Genomic DNA, 20,517 nt, shown 5'->3' on the forward strand with positions numbered 1-20,517 from the left:
AACCTATGTTCCATGTTTGGAATTGCCCTATCCCCCACTCCAGGGATTCGAGCAAATGGAACGTTATTCGTATCAGTTATGTATGAGTACTTTACTGGAAAGCCTTTCGGGAGTGATTTTATCTCATTCTTCACTGTAGCACTGACAGCTTGCAGTATTTCGCTGTCTATTTTTGTTTTTGACCGGGTGATAGCAGCTACGGAAGCCGTTTGCACAGCTGCCTTCGCTGCTTCATCAGCCAATGAATTCCCTGCAACGTGAACGCCATCACGTTGATGACTCAGTGAATGTATCACGTGAGTCTTTTGTAGTTCTTTCTGTAAAAGAACTACTTGTTCCCAAAGCGTTTTATGCTTGATTGTGCCACCTTTTGCGTCTTTGAAACCGTTTTCAACCCAGTTCTGCAAGTGTTCATTATAAGACTGGACGCAGTAATATGAATAGCACACTATTAGTGTGGGGAATTCGCGATCGGTATTTTCAAGCGCCATCTTAAATGCTAGTAGTACAGCTCGCTGAGCTGTACAATCTCTTAGAGATTGTGTTTTAGTGACAAGTGGTCTAAATTTTCCTTCGTGCCAACGACCTTTAACAATCGCGCACGCAGCACTGTAAGCCTGCTTACCCCCAACTGCGGGTTGTGCTGATCCGTCTGTATATATTATACAGCCGTAGTGTTCTAGAGGCAGGATTTACGTCGGTAGGGGACATTCATATTCATATTGTAGAAATTCTTGTGTTTTCAAATTAGGATCAAATTCGTAAACTACGTCTGTTGCAACAAGAGAATTAACCCATTGGATCCATCTCGGATGTAGCCCTTTAGCATTCGGAATGCTTGCCTTTGTTACCGCTTCTAGGGCTGGAACTGGTGTAACGATTATTATTCGTTTACCTTGTGCTAGAGTTCTTTCTGTTGCTACAGCAGTCTGTACCGCAGTTAGAATTTTTTCCGTTGAGCTAAATTTCATTTCAGCTTTTGTGTACAAATGTGATTTGTATGCTACTGGTACCTTTTCTCCCTCATTAGAGGTCAGGTACGTGAATTCGCATCTTCCTGGGATGACTCGAATTACAAGGTTGCGTGTATTGTCGCGAGTTTGCAATTTTGTTTTTGCTAACATGTCTGTTTGCAATGATCTCAAAATTTCTGTGTGTTTTTGAGTCCAATTGATCGGTTTAAAATCTGGTTTTATTAATTCATAGAGAGGTTTAACCCTCTCTGCATAATTTAGAATGTAAGTTCTTCCGAAGTTCAGGAAACCTAGAATCGATTGTAAGTTTTTCAGCGTTTTTGGTGCTTGGATTACAGCACATTTCTCTAAGAAATGGTCTGCTAGGCATTTGCCTTCACTTGATAATTCATATCCTAAAAACAGGACAGTTAGATGGGCAATTCGTGACTTTTTAAAGTTGAATTTGTAACCCTCTGCTGCGAACCCAAGTATTATGGTGTTCACTCTTTTCAAGTGAGTATCCAAGTCATCATCTGTTAGATAGATGTCATCGACATAAGATAATGCCTCATCATCATACAGTTGTAGTAACTCTGTTACTCTTGCTGAGAATAATCCTGGACTGTTCTTGAACCCCTGTGGGAGTCGACAAATTTTTTCTGCGAGCCCATTATTGAGAAAGCGGTCAAATACCTGCTTTCAGGTGCAATGTTTTGACAAAAGAATCCATTAGAGATGTCTAATGTTGTTTTGTATTTTTTGCGCACGATGTTATTCATTAGTGCTGCACTGTGTGAGTTTTGTACTGCAAATGTCTTGCAACATGAGTTAAGGTGTCTGTAGTCCAAAACTAGACGATATGAATCGTCTGGCTTGGAGACAGGAAACAAAGGATTGTTCATTTGTGAGGTGCATGTTTCAATCACCCCCTGGTATTCAAGTTGATCTAAGATCTCCCTGACCTGTTTTTTAGCTTCTTGCTTAATTGGGTACTGCCTTTGTGCAGTTGGTTGACATTTTAACTGGATTTTGTGAGGAGGAGAGTCCTCATCCCATCCTACACGATTTGTATATAAAGCAGGAGCCTGGGCTACTGCCCACTTTCTTGCAAGTGTATATTTTTTATGAATTGGAATGTGATTTGAGAAGGCAGGCATAATCATTTCTTCGCCATGAGGGCACTCCCTGACAAACTCTGGTGGCCAGTCTTTTTCAGTTAAAAGGATGTCATAGCCTTTGGAAAGGTTATCCCAAAATAGACCCCTTACTTTCCTAGTCTTATCTCCCTCTATACGTAATGTTATCTCGTATATTTCATGAGGTTTGCTAACTCTGCTGTCTGCAGTTTCCACTTGAATGTATTCATTCGTGTCCATTGTCTCCAGATGATTCATCAGGATCTTGCGAGCTATGGTCACTTCTGCTGCGCTGTCTAGCGCTGTCTGGGCCGACTCTCCGTTTTTCAGCTGTGTCCTCAGGATCCTCGCCATGTTTGACTATTTTAATGCTGGCTACCTTCTTTTTTGGAAATTGTAATTTTTTACTTTGATGAGCAGGTTCTTTGTCTTTGGACTTGACGTGCTCTTCCCTTTGTTCTGACCATCCTCTTCTTTTCGATTTCTGCAAGGAAGTCTGAAAAGATCGAGAGGGACGTGTATCAATGTCTTGATATCTATCAGGTTTTTTTTAGATTATCCCTATTTCTAAGGTTGTATCTTTTCTCAGAGGGCTCCCTCTGGGGAGACTTGTGTCCTTGGTCCGGAGATCTTTCTTTCCGCCGAGGAGACCTTCCTCTGGGCTGGAATCTTTTTTCTTTGGGAGTGGATTGTTTATTTCCATGAAAAACAATAGGGAGAGCAAGGTTTTTAGTTCACATGGGTGAACGGGGAATACTCCTGTACCCCTGGGTATATCATTAGAAAACAAACAAGGAGTACCACCAACATGGAATCGCCGATTCCTAATGGGGTGTGTGGTTAAACAAAAAGAGAGAAAATTCTCCTTATGTTAAGAAACCCCTCACTCACCACCTAGTGGTGACATGCTTCATCATCGGGGTCCACCCTAATGACCTAGCGTCATCAGGGTGTGCTACAACACCTGTTTATAGTGGAGCAGGTTGTGAGTGAGGGTGCGTGAAAAAAATTGTAAGTGTGTTAAAAATTGTCCTGGTTTAACTTGGAAAAATAAGATTTTTTTTTTGCAAGCAACTGGACAATGTTAAAATCAATGGCGAGATAGAGTGAGGGTAATTATGAGCCCATGTATCTCTATGTGTATCTGGTCTACATGTTTCAACCATAAAGGTATAAACTAACCAGGTTTTCTTCAGGACCAATAAACCCTGAGAGTGGATGGTATGCGTCCCCTAAAAGACGCACCCGGTCCTACTCTCTGGGACCACAATTGGGCAGAAGTGTGCCTGTGGTGTGGGCTTGAACCACAATGGGTAAGCCTAAAGAAATCAAAATACCTGTAAAGGAAAAATGAAGACTAATGTCAGATTTTAAACTTTTACAAGCCTGTTACGTTGTGCAGTGCCTCACATTCGTGTCTGCATGCTGTTAGTCCCATTAGGAAAAGTACCTTTTGCTTTGCGTTGCAAAAGTCCTGGCACAAAGGGTTGCTAGTTGTGCCTCTTCTCTGTGTGATGATGTGGAAGTGCCTTGGCCGTAATTAAGCGATTGATTATTTACCACAACTTGCAGGCTTTACAGTTATACGTGCTGTGTGGTACCTCAATATCTATCCAACTCACTCGCATTACATCATGTTTATGTGGCGTGATAATGTCTCGCATTCATATTGTGCGGGCGAGGTCATCTTTTAAGAAAAGTGCATGTACTACCATACTCAACACACTCAACACAAGACGGACTCACGTACATAAAACATATAAGACACACAAGTAGTTGATATAAGGCTTACTCTTAATGGGGTATTTGGATACCTCATAGGGCGGGGAAAGGTTATCCTCATTACAAAAACGTATTCTGAAACATAAGATTTGTAAAAAGTTTCATGAATAGCGAGTTGATCAAAGTCGTCTCAGAAAAAACTGAGCCATGCTAGTAAGTATGCGCTGCCTGTTGTTGATCTATGCGCTCGTATGACTAGGCAATTACTTACAGTTTCAGTCCGAGGTTTGTGGCCGTTTACCTAATTCCGTCCGCCTCCCTGCTACAACGAGACCGGGAGCTCGGGGACTAAGATATGCACGCATAGCTTCCGTGATGGGCGGAGTTTCGTGCCGGTCACGTGGGGCGTTGCTACGGGCGTCCATGGTGCAACTACCAGTATGGTGGCTGCAAAGGCTCAAGGGCAATCGACTATGGAAGGGTTCGATTCTCTGCTGGGGAACCGGCGGTGGGATATTGATTTAAATAGAAATTAAACACAAAATGTGATTAAATAATATATGTCATGGAATATGCTTGATTCCGAAAAACCAAATATCCAAATGTCATGGTCCATAATGGTGGAATTGGATTAATGGTGGCAATATAGGGATACTAAGTTGGGGTATTAACAATATACTCGGCAGTCTTAAGGATGAGAATATTGGAGTGTAAAAGAGTACATATGTACTGTAATTAAAAATGGGCCATCGTTATCGATGGGCACTGATGGGGTCATCGATTGCATGAAATGCAATGCTGGGAAGGTGTAGATTAGGATAATTCCCAATATGACAGAATATGCTATTAGTTAGTTTACCGAAACTGTGTGTTCAGGTATGTAACTGCAGTGGTGAGCTGCTAACACAGAAACGGTTATGGTCAGAACAGGGCAGGTCTAGTGTTATTTAAGTACTGAATGCCACGGGATATTGTCATTGAGGCCTGTTTTGTGGGTCGACAATCTGTAGACCCAACGTTGCTCTTTTTCATATAAAAGTTGTTGAGTATTGGGTCCAGATGGGATTTGTTCAATGATGGTCCATCTCATGTCATTTGGTGTGTGTTGAGCCTCTAGAAAATGATCTGTTGGTTTAGTTGCATTTTTTTTGCACCATATGGTGCTGCGGTGCTCACAGATGCGTTGCTTGACTTTGCGAGTTGTCATGCCTACGTGGGATTTCCCGCAAGCACACTTGATCAAATATACAACATTGGCACTGTTGCAGTTCGTATGTGTACGTTGTTCCCAGACTTTGCCTTCCTCCAAGTTCAAAGTCTTTGTGTTCTCTGTGAGGTGACACACACTGCAGTCCCCGCATTTGAAGTGTCCTGTTACTGGTGGAAGATTTCATGCTTCTGTAATGCTCGGGTTCAGATTGGTAGGTTTCACCTTTGGTCTGGTGTTAACTAGGCTGTTTTTTAGACTGGGTGCCTTTTTATAGGAGAAGAGTGGTTTGTCCCATTGTAGTAAACCCGTATTCACTATTGACCAATGTTTGTTGATACATTTGCTTACTTGGTTCGATATAGTGTTGTACGTGGTAACACAGGTAAGTGGCACTTGGTCATTGTGAACAATTCTGTCTTCAAGGAGCCCATCTCTAGGTTGATTCCTGGCTCTCTTCTGGCATTTTTCAATGATCTTTGATGGGTACCCACGTTGCTTCAGTTTACTGGTTAGATCCTGTGCTTGGGCTTTATAGTCCGATAATTTGCTGCAGTTTCTCCGTAGCCTTAGATACTGCCCATAAGGCAGGTTTTCTCTGAGTGGGCGAGGGTGGAAACTTTCGTATCTAAGGAGGTTGTTCTTGGCAGTTGGTTTGAAGAAGGTTTTCGATGTTAACCCATTCTCCTCTTTTGAAATTTCTATGTCCAAGAAGACCATTTGTTGTTTGTCATAACAGTGGGTGAATCTCAAATGAGGGTCACAGGAGTTAATCCAAGTGATGAACTCTTTGAGTGTTTCTTCTGGTCCTTGCCAAATGGCTAGGACGTCATCAATGTATCGTCGCCAAAACTTGATGTGGTCAATGAAGGGGTTCGTCTCAGCTAGGATGAACTTCTCTTCAAAATTATGGACGTATAATCCAGCCACGCTTGGGGCAAAAACACTGCCCATGGAGGTACCTCCGGTTTGGAGGAACAGTGAGCCTTCGTATTCAAAATAGTTCCTTTTTAATGCAAGGGTGGCGCATTGGAGGATGGGTCGAGACCATTCCATCACATATAAATACAGTTATTTGTAAATATGCTAGAGGCTGAGGTAATAGATTGTCTCTAGAGTTCCTAAAATAGAAGCTCTGTTCTCTAAGAATAGTTCTACTTCAAGCAGAGTACATGTGCCAAAAGAAAAGGTAAATATTTTGGAATCGGGAAAAAAAATTATTTCGCTTTCAGGGGAGAGAGAAAAAAAATATTGTTCCAAATATGTTCAGTAGCTTTTGTTATCAAAGCCGAAGGCCGAATTCAGAGTTCAGGGAACGCTGTGTACTAGTTTGCTTAAAAGTTATTCTTTTTGCTCGGGGGAAAACATCATTTCAGACAGACTTTCAAAAAAGCAGTTTACCGCTTCAGGTGAAAGTTCGACCAAGTTGGAAAATGCCGCAACTGTGCAGTCGTGAGAGTGATTGCTATCATCGATGTATTGATCAGCATTGCTCACAGAAGTCGTACCTGGTTGATGCTGCTCTCATCTTGCACTTCACTACCCTTTAATCGCAGTGGTGAAGTCTCCACGAATGCCGTCATCAGGATGGGTAACCGCTGGAGAGAACACGATGCATGAGCCGTTACAGGACTTAGCAAAGTATCTGTATCCAATGGTACTTCTGATTGTAGTGTGAGACAGACGTCTAACACGCATTCTTCTCCGCACAGCATACATCTTAACACAGGTACGATACAATTCTGCCAGATGGGTCTGAATGAAAGAAACCAGGTCATATTCAGATCTCTTAGCCAGGCTAATCCAAGGACTTTAGTTATGCGGTCCCGATAGCGTATAGCTAGAATCGTTTCTTCCATTGTTGCTGGAGTCTTGTCTGTGACATGGCTTGCCATAACGAAGCAGGAGAATCAAAAATAAAATGCCTGCTACGAGTCCCAACAGGAGTGGTAGGCCGCCAAAGACAGAATGGACAAAGTTAGGAAAAATGCCCAGAACTGTTGTGAAGGGTGTTAACAGTCCCGAAAAAATTGTCTTAAATACATGCGGGATACCATTAGTATCGGACATGTTTAGGATTTGGCTTAGCATTTCCCCAAAATGTAGGGGGCAATTTGCTGATAAAAGGCTATGTATCACTGCCGTTGTCCTTGCAACTTGCAGATCATACCTTTTATTTTGATGACGTCAAGGGCACAGTTGTCTGCAAAAGGACAGACTTTATTCTGGTTAAAGTATCAATTCGAATAGAAGAGATATTCAAAATGGGCCAAATGTTTTCCTCCCTGTCTGGGGTGTTGTTCGGAAACAATACTTGCATACAGCAAGTGACCATGGAAGAGACGCTTACTAGATAAGCTTTTCCTGGCACCAAGCCACAACATCTGTGGTCCACTATTTGAATGTTGCTCCCGTTAGAAAGCCGTCTAAAAAATGGCTCTATTCGAGTTGCAGGTGTGCCATGCTGGTGGCATGAAAGGTTATTTGAAGTCCCCTCACAGGCCCCATGTAGGTTTATACCCTGACACAGAAGTATACCACTTAGTGACCTTTTACAATTATCACCACTAAGAAATACATTCTGTCCTTTTTCACTATAACATGTGTGTGTGTAAGGTAATTTCCATGATGACTTAATGAATTCTTTACCCAACCTTTCATACTGGCCTGCTCGTATATACTCTTGGCAGTATTTAAATTGGAAAGTAGTTATCGGAATAGTTATTATTCCATGTATTATCCATTCAATGACAGGTCGTTCTGACATTGTCAATGGTAATCTCTCAAGTTTTTCAATGCTCAGAATTGTATATTCCTCTCCTTTTTGTGCCAAGCTGATTTGTGTATTAGTAAGGTTAAAGATAGAGAATAATGACGTTGTGTTGATTAAACGCCAAGGCACGTAGCCGGAACGCAGATTTTGTAACGTCCAGCCAAGCTGTACAATAGAACGTAGTTGGGACTGACCGTGTTGTAACATTAGTAAGTCCTGTTCTATTATATCAATTGCAGATGATACAATACTGTCTAGTGAATATATTCTGGAAGACAGAGTCATTAACCCATTGTCCACAACAGAAAGTGATTTTTCCAAATGAATACGGTCAATTTCTCGTATTTTTTCTGCTGTTTCAATTTGTGTTTCTTTCCAATCTTCGTTGTATGCCGCATATATACTGGCCGCTATGAAACATTTTTGACGCTGTTTGCGTGGTCCCATTATGAAATTGCGCAAGTCAGCACCTTCTTTAAGTAAAGTCAAGTGTTGCTTAATTTCTGCCAGTGTGGATGTCTGTAGCCATTCGAGGCAGAGTTTTCCTACACTGTATGTTGTTACTATCCCTGGATGTTGTCTCTGGGAGTATCTAGGGTCTGGCCTGGTCAATTTGAACCCCTGTATTTTGTTCAGGAATCTATCTTGACAGTTATTTGTGTCTGTGGGCCAGATCAACCATTTCTTCCAATCAGGATGTGTTCTGTTTTGGTTAAAAATATGGGATACGTCTATCTCAACATCTGTAGTGCTGTTACTGTCAGGTGTTGGTTTTGGAATAGACGGTTTGTTCAAGTCTTTATAATTTTGGCTAGGCCAAGACAGGTTGTCTGTTGAATGGTATCATTCAAGAATATAATTTGTTCTGGGATCATGCAGGCTCTAAATAATGATTCTATACCTTGGACCTGCCAATCTTTGGTACCCCAGATGATTTTTGTTTCAATATTGTTTTTCCAAAAATCAAAACCAAATGTAGTCATTTTTTCAAAAAATGTTTCTGAATAGATTAATTTAGTGTTTTTCAGCATGGTTTTCATTCCTGTCTTATTTAACAGTTTGAAATAAAACGTTTCTGCATCATTTGTGTTAAACCCTGAGAAGTATGGGAATTTATCAAAAAATTTTTTTGAACTGCCTTTTGGTGGAGTTGCACAATGTTCCCATTGATTATAATTAAAAACATTTCTAGGTTGAGCAGATTTATGCAAATAATGATTAGCATAGTGATTGTAGCAGTACATCTGTTTATAATTTTTTTTTCAATATTTTTTTTTATTGAGAGTTCAATTATAGCAATACAATACAATAGAAATTCAATTAACACAATACGCGGAGGAGAAAAGCTGAAAAACATTCATACAAATTGTCATTTTAACCTTTTAAGTTATAAAGTACACATTTGTGTAAGAGCAGACAATTAATAAACTGGTTCAAATAACCAAAAAAAAAATTGTTTAGAATTGAAGGAATACATAACATACATATACAGTAAATATTCTCATGTTTTCATGTTTTCACATTTAATATTCCAAAGCTAAGTTCAAAAGTGCAGTGTGCGGAGATAGAACCGTCGAACTAGACCAATAAATATTTTCGATAGAGCATAAATAAGGTTAAGTAATGACATCTGTTCATAATTTGATGAACCCTGTAAATAATCATGTTCTGTAAATCTTGCTGACATAACTAAATCTGACATCATATCATTAATACTTTCAAAGTCCCAATCATTAGAGAATGTGCTCGGTTTTACCAAGTCACTTAATGAAACCTTGAATTGATGTGGATACTTCAATAGCTCGACCGGGCCATAAATATTGTACTCTGTTTTGTCCCAAGCTACCCCAGCGGGTATTGGATTGGCTGTGAAATTTACTGATGATAGTTCTCTTTTCTCAATGTGGGATGACTTGTGTGGCTTTAGGACCAAGTTGATGTTCTGACTTGCTGTGTCCATTGTACTGTATTTGCCCTCAATGAAATGTCCCAAGCACAGTACCATGATGAGCCAAAGCAGGAGAAGAAGTACACCTAGCACAAACCAAAATTCAATCCATGGAGAAATCAGATAGGTTTCTTTGAGTTGATGAAAGAGTTCTTTTGCTTTGTCTTTAAAAGTCTTTGTTTCTGTTGGCTGTTCCTCAGGTTCGCTTGGATCCTCAGAAAAGTCATCGAAATTGATGAAGTAGCCTGATGCAGTTCTGTCAATTGTTGGAATTGCTTCCGGATTTTTATTTGCTTTTGGAATTTTCTTTGTTTCTTTAACATAGTCTGAGGCTACATCGTTGTAGACAGGTGTTTCTTGACGAGCTGTTGCAATTTGGGCTTCAAGAGGCACAAGTTCCATGGCATTATTGCATAGTCCTTTATTAATCACTGCAGGTTTATCAAATGTGATTAGTCTCTCAGTTTAAACCTCTTGGATTGTAGCAAGGTTTGGTCTTCTGCTACATCTTGGGAGTCCACTGGGCCTACTACTTATTATTGGCCACATGATTGTGGTTTAACCAGGTCGATGGATACAACTCGGTTCTCCTTTTTACCAGCAAGGGGCGGTAGTACAACTGATCTTGTTCCGTTGACAGCTAAGACAGGTACTGCTTTTCTGTAAGAAGGCCCAAATTCCTTCTTTACCGTGATCTTCTCTCTGACCAGATCCCCAATCTATGGAATCCAGACAGGCCTTGCTGGGACAGGTGGTTTCTCTTCAGTGGCTGTTGGCTGTTGTTTTAGCTTTATGTTGCTCAGGTCTTTTCTTGTTTCATTTAAGTCCTGTAAAATAGCCAAACGATCTTTGATATCAAAGCATTTTTCTTCTACCACTGAAGTCTGACTATCGAGGTCCTGAATATGCATTCTAGTCCCGAACAATAGTTCATACGGACTGAAACCTTTTAGAGAATTTCTTGGCAGATTGTTAAGACTACGTTGGACACTTGTTAAATGTTGGACCCACCCAGTACCCGTACCTAATACCCTTGCCGGTATAGATTGCTTTATGTCTCGGTTTTTTCTTTCCACAATCCCGTTTCCCTCAGGATGGAAGGGACAAGAATACCGCAATGCAATGCCAATGCTGGTCATGGCCTCCTTATAAGCTCGAGAGCTAAAATGTACAGGAATGTACTAAAAGCAGGACCCTGGTCAGAATGTAGCATGCCAATTGCGTATATGCCGATATAGACTAGCAAATCTTTTATAACAGTTCTGGCGTCAGCCGAGCGCTGGTGTCCACATTTTAAGTGAATCTAGTCTTAAATAATATACATAGGGACGCATGTTTCCTGTTTAATCATGCGAATAGATCGCCTTATGCTTTCTATTAGGTGTTCTGGCACTATTTCGGCCGGTTCGCCACTGCGATCTCTGTTGCAGTTTTCACAATTTTTTGCAAATTTGTGATTATCAACGCTCATTCCCGGCCACCAGTATTCTGATTGTAATTCTGTCAGAGATTCTTTGATCATCTGATGCCTTAGACCTAATCCCATGTGTGCTTCTTGTATTAAGAAGATTCTCCTGTTCGTGTTTGGAATCACTCTATCCCCCACTCCAGGGATTCGAGCAAAAGGAACGGAGTTTGCATCGATTATGTATGTATAATTGAGTGGATATTGCTGCACAGTCGCCTTTTGAAGACGTTTTTACCGCCAGCATGGTTTCCCCGTCTATGAATTTTTCTGAATGCTTTTTTGTGGCTACGAAAGCCGGCTTAGTTGCTTCCGCTGTGGCTGTTTCAGCCAATGAATTCCCTGCAGCGTGAACGCCATCACGCTGATGACTCAGTGTATGTATCACGTGAGTCTTTTGTAGTTCTTTCTTTACAAGAACTACTTGTCCCCAAAGCGATTTTTGCTTAATTGTGGCACCTGTGTCATCTTTGTAACCGTTTTCAACCCATTTCTGCAAGTCTTCGTTGTATGATTTGACGCAGGAATGCGAATCGCACACTATTAGTGTCGGGAATTCACGATCCGCAATGTCGAGCGCCATATTTAAAGCTATTAATTCAGTTTGTTGACCTGAATTGTCTTTTACAGATTGTGACATTGTTACCAGTGGCATCAATTTACGTCCGCGCCACCGGCATTTGACAACCTCGCACGTAGCGTTGTAGGCTTGTTTTCCCCAAACTGAGGGTTCTGCATCACTGTTTGTGTATATTACGCAGGCGTAAAGTTGTATGGGCAGAATGTGGCTAGGCAGAGGATGTTCTTTCTCATATGTTAGATATTTAAATTTTTTCATTTCCGGGTCAAAATAGTATTTCACTTTTTCTGTAGCAAGAGAATTTTCCCATTGTATCCATTTTGGATCTAATGCCGCGGTAGTTAAATTACATGGGCTTGTTAATGACTCGAAGGCTGATTCTGCTGTTAAAACAGTAATCCGTCTGCCTTCGGCTTGGACACTTTCTTTTGCTACAGCTGTTTGAACCGCATTTACAACATTTTTCGCAAGACTGAATGTTTTTTCAGTTTGTGAATACAAGTGTGATTTGTATGCTATTTTCTCCCTCATTAGAGGTCAGGTACGTGAATCCGCATCTTCCTGGGATGACTCGGATTACAAGGTTGCGTGTATTGTCGCGAGTTTGCAATTTTGTTTTTGCTAACATGTCTGTTTGCAATGATCTCAAAATTTCTGTGTGTTTTTGAGTCCAATTGATCGGTTTAAAATCTGGTTTTATTAATTCATAGAGAGGTTTAATCCTCTCTGCATAATTTAGAATGTAAGTTCTTCCGAAGTTCAGGAAACCTAGAATTGATTGTAAGTTTTTCAGCGTTTTTGGTGCTTGGATTACAGCACATTTCTCTAAGAAATGGTCTGCTAGGCATTTGCCTTCACTTGATAATTCATATCCTAAAAACAGGACAGTTAGATGGGCAATTCGTGACTTTTTAAAGTTGAATTTATAACCCTCTGCTGCGAACCCAAGTATTATGGTGTTCACTCTTTTCAAGTGAGTATCCAAGTCATCATCTGTTAGATAGATGTCATCGACATAAGATAATGCCTCATCATCATACAGTTGTAGTAACTCTGTTACTCTTGCTGAGAATAATCCTGGACTGTTCTTGAACCCCCGTGGGAGTCGACAGAATTCTTTTCTGCGAGCCTATTATTGAGAAAGTGGTCAAATACCTGCTTTCAGGTGCAATGTTTTGACAAAAGAATCCATTAGAGATGTCTAATGTTGTTTTGTATTTTTTGCGCACGATGTTATTCATTAGTGCTGCACTGTGTGAGTTTTGTACTGCAAATGTCTTGCAACATGAGTTAAGGTGTCTGTAGTCCAAAACTAGACGATATGAATCATCTGGCTTGGAGACAGGAAACAAAGGATTGTTCATTTGTGAGGTGCATGTTTCAATCACCCCCTGGTATTCAAGTTGATCTAAGATCTCCCTGACCTGTTTTTTAGCTTCTTGCTTAATTGGGTACTGCCTTTGTGCAGTTGGTTGACATTTTAACTGGATTTTGTGAAGAGGAGAGTCCTCATCCCATCCTACATGATTTTTATATAAAGCAGGAGCCTGGGCTACTGCCCACTTTCTTGCAAGTGTATATTTTTTATGAATTGGAATGTGATTTGAGAAGGCAGGCATAATCATTTCTTCGCCATGAGGGCACTCCCAGACAAACTCTGGTGGCCAGTCTTTTTCAGCTAAAAGGATGTCATAGCCTTTGGAAAGGTTATCCCAAAATAGACCCCTTACTTTCCTAGGCTTATCTCCCTCTATACGTAATGTTATCTCGTATATTTTCTGAGGTTTGCTAACTCTGCTGTCTGCAGTTTCCACTTGAATGTATTCATTCGTGTCCACTGTCTCCAGATGATTCATCAGGATCTTGCGAGCTATGGTCACTTCTGCTGCGCTGTCTAGCGCTGTCTGGGCCCACTCTCCGTTTTTCAGCTGTGTCCTCAGGATCCTCGGCATGTTTGACTATTTTAATGCTGGCTACCTTCTTTTTTGGAAATTGTAATTTTTTACTTTGATGAGCAGGTTCTTTGTCTTTGGACTTGACGTGCTCTTCCCTTTGTTCTGACCGTCCTCTTCTTTCCGATTTCTGCGAGGAAGTCTGAAAAGATCGAGAGGGACGTGTATCAATGTCTTGATATCTATCAGGTTTCTTTAGATTATCCCTATTTCTAAGGTTGTATCTTTTCTCAGAGGGCTCCCTCTGGGGAGACTTGTGTCCTTGGTCCGGAGATCTTTCTCTCCGCCGAGGATACCTTCCTCTGGGCTGGAATCTTTTTTCTTTGGGAGTGGATTGTTTATTTCCATTCCAGCTCTTTTTTGGAGGGTTTAAATTATTTTTAATAAATATTTTTTCAGGATTTTCAGTTAGTTGGGGTTTTACTGGTTTCCCACCCAAACTATCTCTTCCTAGTTCTTCATAGGATTTTTCTATGATTCTGGCAAGTTCAAATGGTTGTTCTGCTATATCTGTTTCTTTCAATTTCTGGCGGATCGCCACAGATGCTGCTTCCCCTTTTATGTTGGCTAATAATATAGCCGAGACCTGCTTGAAGTCTTTTAATAATTTCATACCCAGAGTTAAAGCAGGTTCTGGACCGTATTCATTTTGAATCTGTCTTAGCACATCAGGTATTACCGCCAGGGACGGAACACCATGTGTTTTTGTGTAAATGGAAGCAAAGACTGTGCCCCAAGTGTCACAGTCCTCTACATGTGGTGCGATCCCCATTGGAAGACAGATAGTCAGAATTCTGTGTTTCTCAGTAGGGGTAGTATCCGGAAATACTGCCTCTATTTGAGTGATTTTTTGTGCTAACCAGAATGGAATTTGTTCCCGTTTTATAAGTACCTTACCCAGACATGACTGTATGTTCTGTGGTGTAATTTTGTTTGTGTTCCCCTGATGAGGGGTCAGCTGTGGAATGTTAACAGTTGGTTGGACTGTTGAAGTCTGCATTACATATTGGACTAATTGTCTATGAATTTTAATCAGTTGTTTTAGCTGCGCTAAAAGTTCTGGTATTGACATTTTTTCAATGTCTGGATGTGGTGTGTAGCTGGCTAGAACCGGCCACGTTGCTCCTGGTCTAGCTAGTGGACCGAGCCTGGTGATGTGATTATTATGTTTTAGGGCGCCATTAAACCAGAGCAGGTGCTCTTGGTAATTTAGTGAGATTTCCACCTCCTCGAAAGGAGTGTACTCATCCGGTGGTTTCTCTATTTTGTAATAGTGGAATTCATGTGTGACAGCATTTGCTGCTGGAAAGTTTATCCATGAATAGAATACCTCTGTCTGCCGATATTCATGTGCCTCAATTACGAATACGACTATACCACCTCTCGATGTTAGTCCATTCTCTATTAGTTTAAGAGTTATGGTTTTTCTTATGTTGACCAGAATGAGTATTGCATCCGGCTCGGTCTGTAGGAGACTTGTGTCATCCTCTAGGAGTCGAGCTGCTATTCTAGCTGCCTCCCTTTCTTCTTCAGTTTCTGACATTTTTACTGACAGAAAGGTTTTTGTTGCAGATCAGGTTTTCAAGGAAACAAAGATTAGGTGCACAATATTTTGGAACACTGTATCCTTCAACGTTGAATAAACCAAAAACTATACATAGAAATCTCTTCCTACTAAGTTCCGGCGGATTTTAACCTTTGACCCACTCCAGACGTCTTTGGAGTATTTTCGGGAGAAAGGGTCTGTGTGAAAAAGCACGACTGGGTTACTCTAACGTCTTCCGTTAGATTTATCGCCTTACCAAACGTTGGGAGAGCCATGTAGTGTAGTTCCTATAGTCCCAAAAGGCTCTGCGCATTGGAATAATATATTCAGCAGTGTAGACGTAGGACTGAGGTTAACTAGGTCTCTACTGACTATATTAGACTTAAGTTTTTTGCCAGCTAGCTCAGAGGTCACTAGAAACTTTCTCGAATAAGCGAGGAGGAGTTTTACCTCCCTTGATAGACAAAAAGGGATTTAGTTTCTGACAACCATAAAACATGACAACTTTGCTCTCCCTGATTAAGAGTATATCTCTAGAGTCGTGTGAAAACAAAAGACAGCTATTTCACTCAGTGAAAGGTGCGTACTTAGTTTCACCAGAATGCAGAGAAAAGAGAGACAGGCGTTTTCAATAAAAGGTGTTATTTATTGAGCAGTCTTCTTCCTCATACAAGAGAAATGAATTGCTACAATTGCAATACTTATAGTAAAGTAAAGTGCGTACAGTAAAAGTAGGATTATAAAATAATACTGTAAAAGCATTGATATGGTTTCTTAGCCATATGATACTTTAAAATAGATAAAATAGATACATACATATATACATTGACTAATCGTACTCAACTGGTGCTTCTAAATACGCCTACCCCGGTGTACCTGACCTAAGCCTAATACGTGGGAGGGAGTAAGTAAGTAGCAATTTAAGTTAAGTTTGTTTTGCCAAGAATCTGACTCAAGAATTCTCTGTAAGGGTTTAGTCAGTTCCATACCTGGGTAATAGAAAGCATGAGGTCTGGTATCTCTCTCTCAGGACTCGATATCCCAGCAACCCGCAAAGGTAGGCTGGAAACGCCGGAGCTGGATTTCTCGGCAAGAGAAAAGACAGCGTCTTTCTCAGCGCGTCAAAAGGGAGGGGCAGCGTCCTTGGGCTCTCGCATCAGCTGGGCTCTCGGACGTAGATAGCTGCTCTGCTCCAGATTCACCACCTTGTGTTTGCTTAAGGCAACGTTGGTATATTTATACCTGAAAGGTGCCTGGGTTTGACGTAAGGTTGGACATAAGACGTCAATAAAGATGTCACTAAGAACTGGCCGTTCTTACAGTGCTTTACAGGAGTTCTAGGACGAAATCAAAACAATAGCAAGGGGGATTTCCCAGGTTGCTGGAGGCTTGGTTTTGTTTAGAGAACTCGGTGTGCTTACTAGGGGGCCGGAGAAGTAGTCTTGCTCAATGTGACAGCATGTGCTACGACTGAATTATGGATATGATTATTATGCCGTTGTATGGATATTATTGATTATAGCCGGACAATGGCATGAAATGGGAATATCGATTCAGGTTTCCTAGATAACACACTACAGCATGTGTAGTCTCTGTTTATTTTTCACAAGTGTGAGTAATAGGTGTGTGTTCATCTTTATACCATATTTAGTCATTCAGTAATGGTGTTTATATCTGGAAAATCAGACCGCAAGTGAATCTGGTATGCATTATCATAGGGCATGCCAGAGCTTCTAAACTATCTGAGTCTTCTGCTGTAATTGCATAGCCATGCTTTTCCTGTGTGAAATGATTTCGTGCCTTACATTGCTGCTTCACATTTCATTGGGTAGGACTCTATTTCTTAAAAATTCTCTTGTTGGGACACTTTCTTATTTTCTCCGCATTCACCGGTGAAGTGTTTCCATGAGCCAATGTTGCTTAATGGGAATTCTCTTTAAAGGAGGCATGTTGAGTCTTGATGACCTCAAGGTCTGCCTGCCCCTCAGTGTCCATGGCAAAAGTAGTGCTTTTAAAGCAATTGCCGATGCAATGTATTTTCTCATGTTTACTACTGTAAACCAGCCTAACACTCTGATTCTTTCAGTTTTTCTGTGATGGTTTATATAGCATCAAAACCACCCAAACGCATTGGAGCGCTTTACATTACCACTATCTCCTTTAAAGAAGGACACATTCATTTTTGGAGGCAGAGGTGATTTGCCCAGAATCAAGGAAGTAAGCCAAAATTTTAACCCAGTCTCCCAGCTCCTTAGTCGGCAGCCTGGCCTTTACGCCACATCCTCTCCCAAGAGGACACCACATTGTCTCCATAGACTCGGTTGCGGTTCCACATTTTGAGATAATGGCCAAATCACTTAATCCCCCCATGTCAGCCTGCATTTGCTGTTTGTTCATCCACTTCCCACCCATCTCAGCTTGCCCTCGCTGAACTCCACTGCACAGATCTCCTCCTCCACAACTCTGTTTTTCAAATTTTTGTGTGCAGTTTTTTGTAGTGCCAACACCATCCAATGGTACTGAAGCTCTTAACATGAGCACCAGTTACTTTTTCTGTGCAGTTTTATATAGTGCCAACACCAAGCAAAGGTATTGGAGCTCTTTACATTAGCACCAGTTACTTTTCACAAGGACACCGAAAACGTAGGCAAATCATTTAATCTCCATGTAACAGCCCGCATCTGCTTTTCACATTTTTATTTGTGCAGTTTTATATAGTGCCTACACCTCCTGAAGGTATTGGATTGCTTTACTTTACCACCAGTTATTTTTTTGTGTGCAGTTTCATATAGCACCAACACCAACTAAACGTATAGGAGTGCTTTACATTAGCTCCAGTTACTTTGAACAAGGACACATTCATTTTGATAGGCACAATGAGATTAAGTGATTTGCCCAAAATCAAGGCTGTTCAGCTGATGCCAAAACACGAACCCGGTTTACCAGCTCCATAGTTGCCAGCTCTGGCCCTTTAGCCACATCCTCCTCTAAAGAATGCCAAAGCATCTCGCTAGCCTCAGCCTCAGTACCATATTTTGTGACTATGGATAAATCACTTAATCTCTCAGTTTCTAAACACAACAAGCATTTGCAAAGCAAGTAGGTTTCATCTGTGCAAAATCTTTTGTTTTAGGTCTCGGCTGCTAGAGAGCACATGCACTGCTAGACAGCACATGCACTGTCTCAAAGAGACATGTTGTGTTCTATCTATGGGCTCAGAGGCCATTCATCTGCTACCATTGGTAAGCTTCAGCATCACTTTCATTTTCTTTGGGCATAATGTCCTCATCTTGTGTTTGGCCCTCCCATAGCGTATGGACCAGATACATGTCCTCTTACACTGCTCCCGATTTGTGCAGCTATTTATTCTTTGTTTTCAAGTACTCAATAGGAGTAATTGTGTTTTCAGGCTGTCTCCCTTGTGCAAATACACACATACCACTAAAAAGCATACGTCTACATAAATAAATGATTTTGTTTTTAAAGCTGTTAAAACATAAACAGCACTTGTTTACTTTTTTTGCCTGATCCAATGGTATTAAAGCAATTGCTCCGTCTACCGTCTACCGTCTTGCCATAGCGTGAATATGAGCCAATGGTATTGGAGCGCTTTAAGTGCTATCAAGTTACATTCCACAATGACAGATTCATTTTTTGTCACTGATCTTGCTACAATGAAGGTATTCTTTTTACCCCTTCACTGTTGCTTGCCCATCTACCCATCCCGTCCTGCTTCCCTGTTTGGGCCGCCCCCCACCACCAACGATCCAATGGTATTGAAGCACTATTTCCATTCTCCATCTTGCCATATTCTCCCTTGTACAAATACACACATACAACTAAAATGCATACCCTTGTAGATAAACAAATGCATTTCTTAAAAAGTTCTTAAAACATGAAAAGTACTTGTTTATTTTATTGCACTGTCCAATGGTATTTTGTTCCGTCCTCCATCTTGCCTTAGTGCTAACACCAGCCGATGGTACTGGAGCGTTTTAAGTGCTCACCAGATACATTACACAAAGCACATTCATTGTCGTAGGCAGGGTGATTTGCCCAGAATCACAAACTGGTTCGCCGACCCCAAGATTAGAAACCTGGTTCCCAAGTCCCCTTGTCGATATCTTTGACCATTACACCACATCCTCGCTTCACTTTGAAGTTCCTCAACTGGTTCTCACTATCATTTCCACATTAATTCAGCCAGACCACGTCAACACCAACCAAGCGTTGGAAAAGTCAATAAATCTCAGCAAAGCCCGAGCTATTGGCCTTGTCAAGGTGAAAGTCTTTCCGCCATGTTGTCTAGCAGCACGTCTGCTGTTTAGCATGGCTAAAAGTCACTGAAAAAAGCAATATGATGCAGCCAGTGCAGGCTACGCCATAGAGTTTTTTTGTGTTAGGAGGGGCAGGACAATAAGCTCAACATTGGGTAGAAGAGACTCAACGTCAGCTCAAGATCCTGTGATTCTAGGCTTTCAGCGACATTCAGTATGCTGGACAGCAGATGTCCTGCTAGACAACATGGCTAAAAGACATTTACATTGACAAGGCCAATAGCTCGGGCACAGCTGAGACCTACTGGCTTTGCCAATGCTTTTTGCTATTCGATTTGAATTTGTTTAGTTATTTTTAAGTGATAACAGACAAAACTGTAGTAATATATTGGGACGCTGTTTACCGGGATACCTTAGAGATATACTGTGGGGCATGGCGATGGCGAAACACAATATCATTGGTTAATAAAAGCCCTTGCAAAATAAAAAGGCAGCCATATTTTTTAGACCACACTTTGTCTTTGTTATGTGTTTTAATATAAAGTATAGCTTATTACTATTTTGTAATGTATAGGAAGAAATAAGACAGGTAAGCAAAGTCTGTACACTTAGGGAAAAGTATTTTCATTGATTTATATGTTTTCTAAAATGTCTACAATGTGCTGTGGTACTTTCTTCAAAGTATTTAGAATATACCACAGTACCAAAACAACAATTTAAAATAATTAATAACATAATAAACAACATTAAATCATTAGAAATAAATGTTAAAGAAAAACATACAATTTCAATGAAAAAACAAAGGTTTAAGATTAGCTATTGTAACGAAAACTTCATTTAATATTTCTATTCAAAATCAACTTAAACTACACACACCTTATCAATTCAAAAGTTATAGTTCTAACTTAAAGTTATTATCTGCGCTCCGCCCAAAAATTACTATATCTCACGCAGC

The sequence above is a fragment of the Lissotriton helveticus genome, chromosome 4_1 (assembly GCF_964261635.1).
Source record: "Lissotriton helveticus chromosome 4_1, aLisHel1.1, whole genome shotgun sequence".
Taxonomy (NCBI): Eukaryota; Metazoa; Chordata; class Amphibia; order Caudata; family Salamandridae; genus Lissotriton; species Lissotriton helveticus.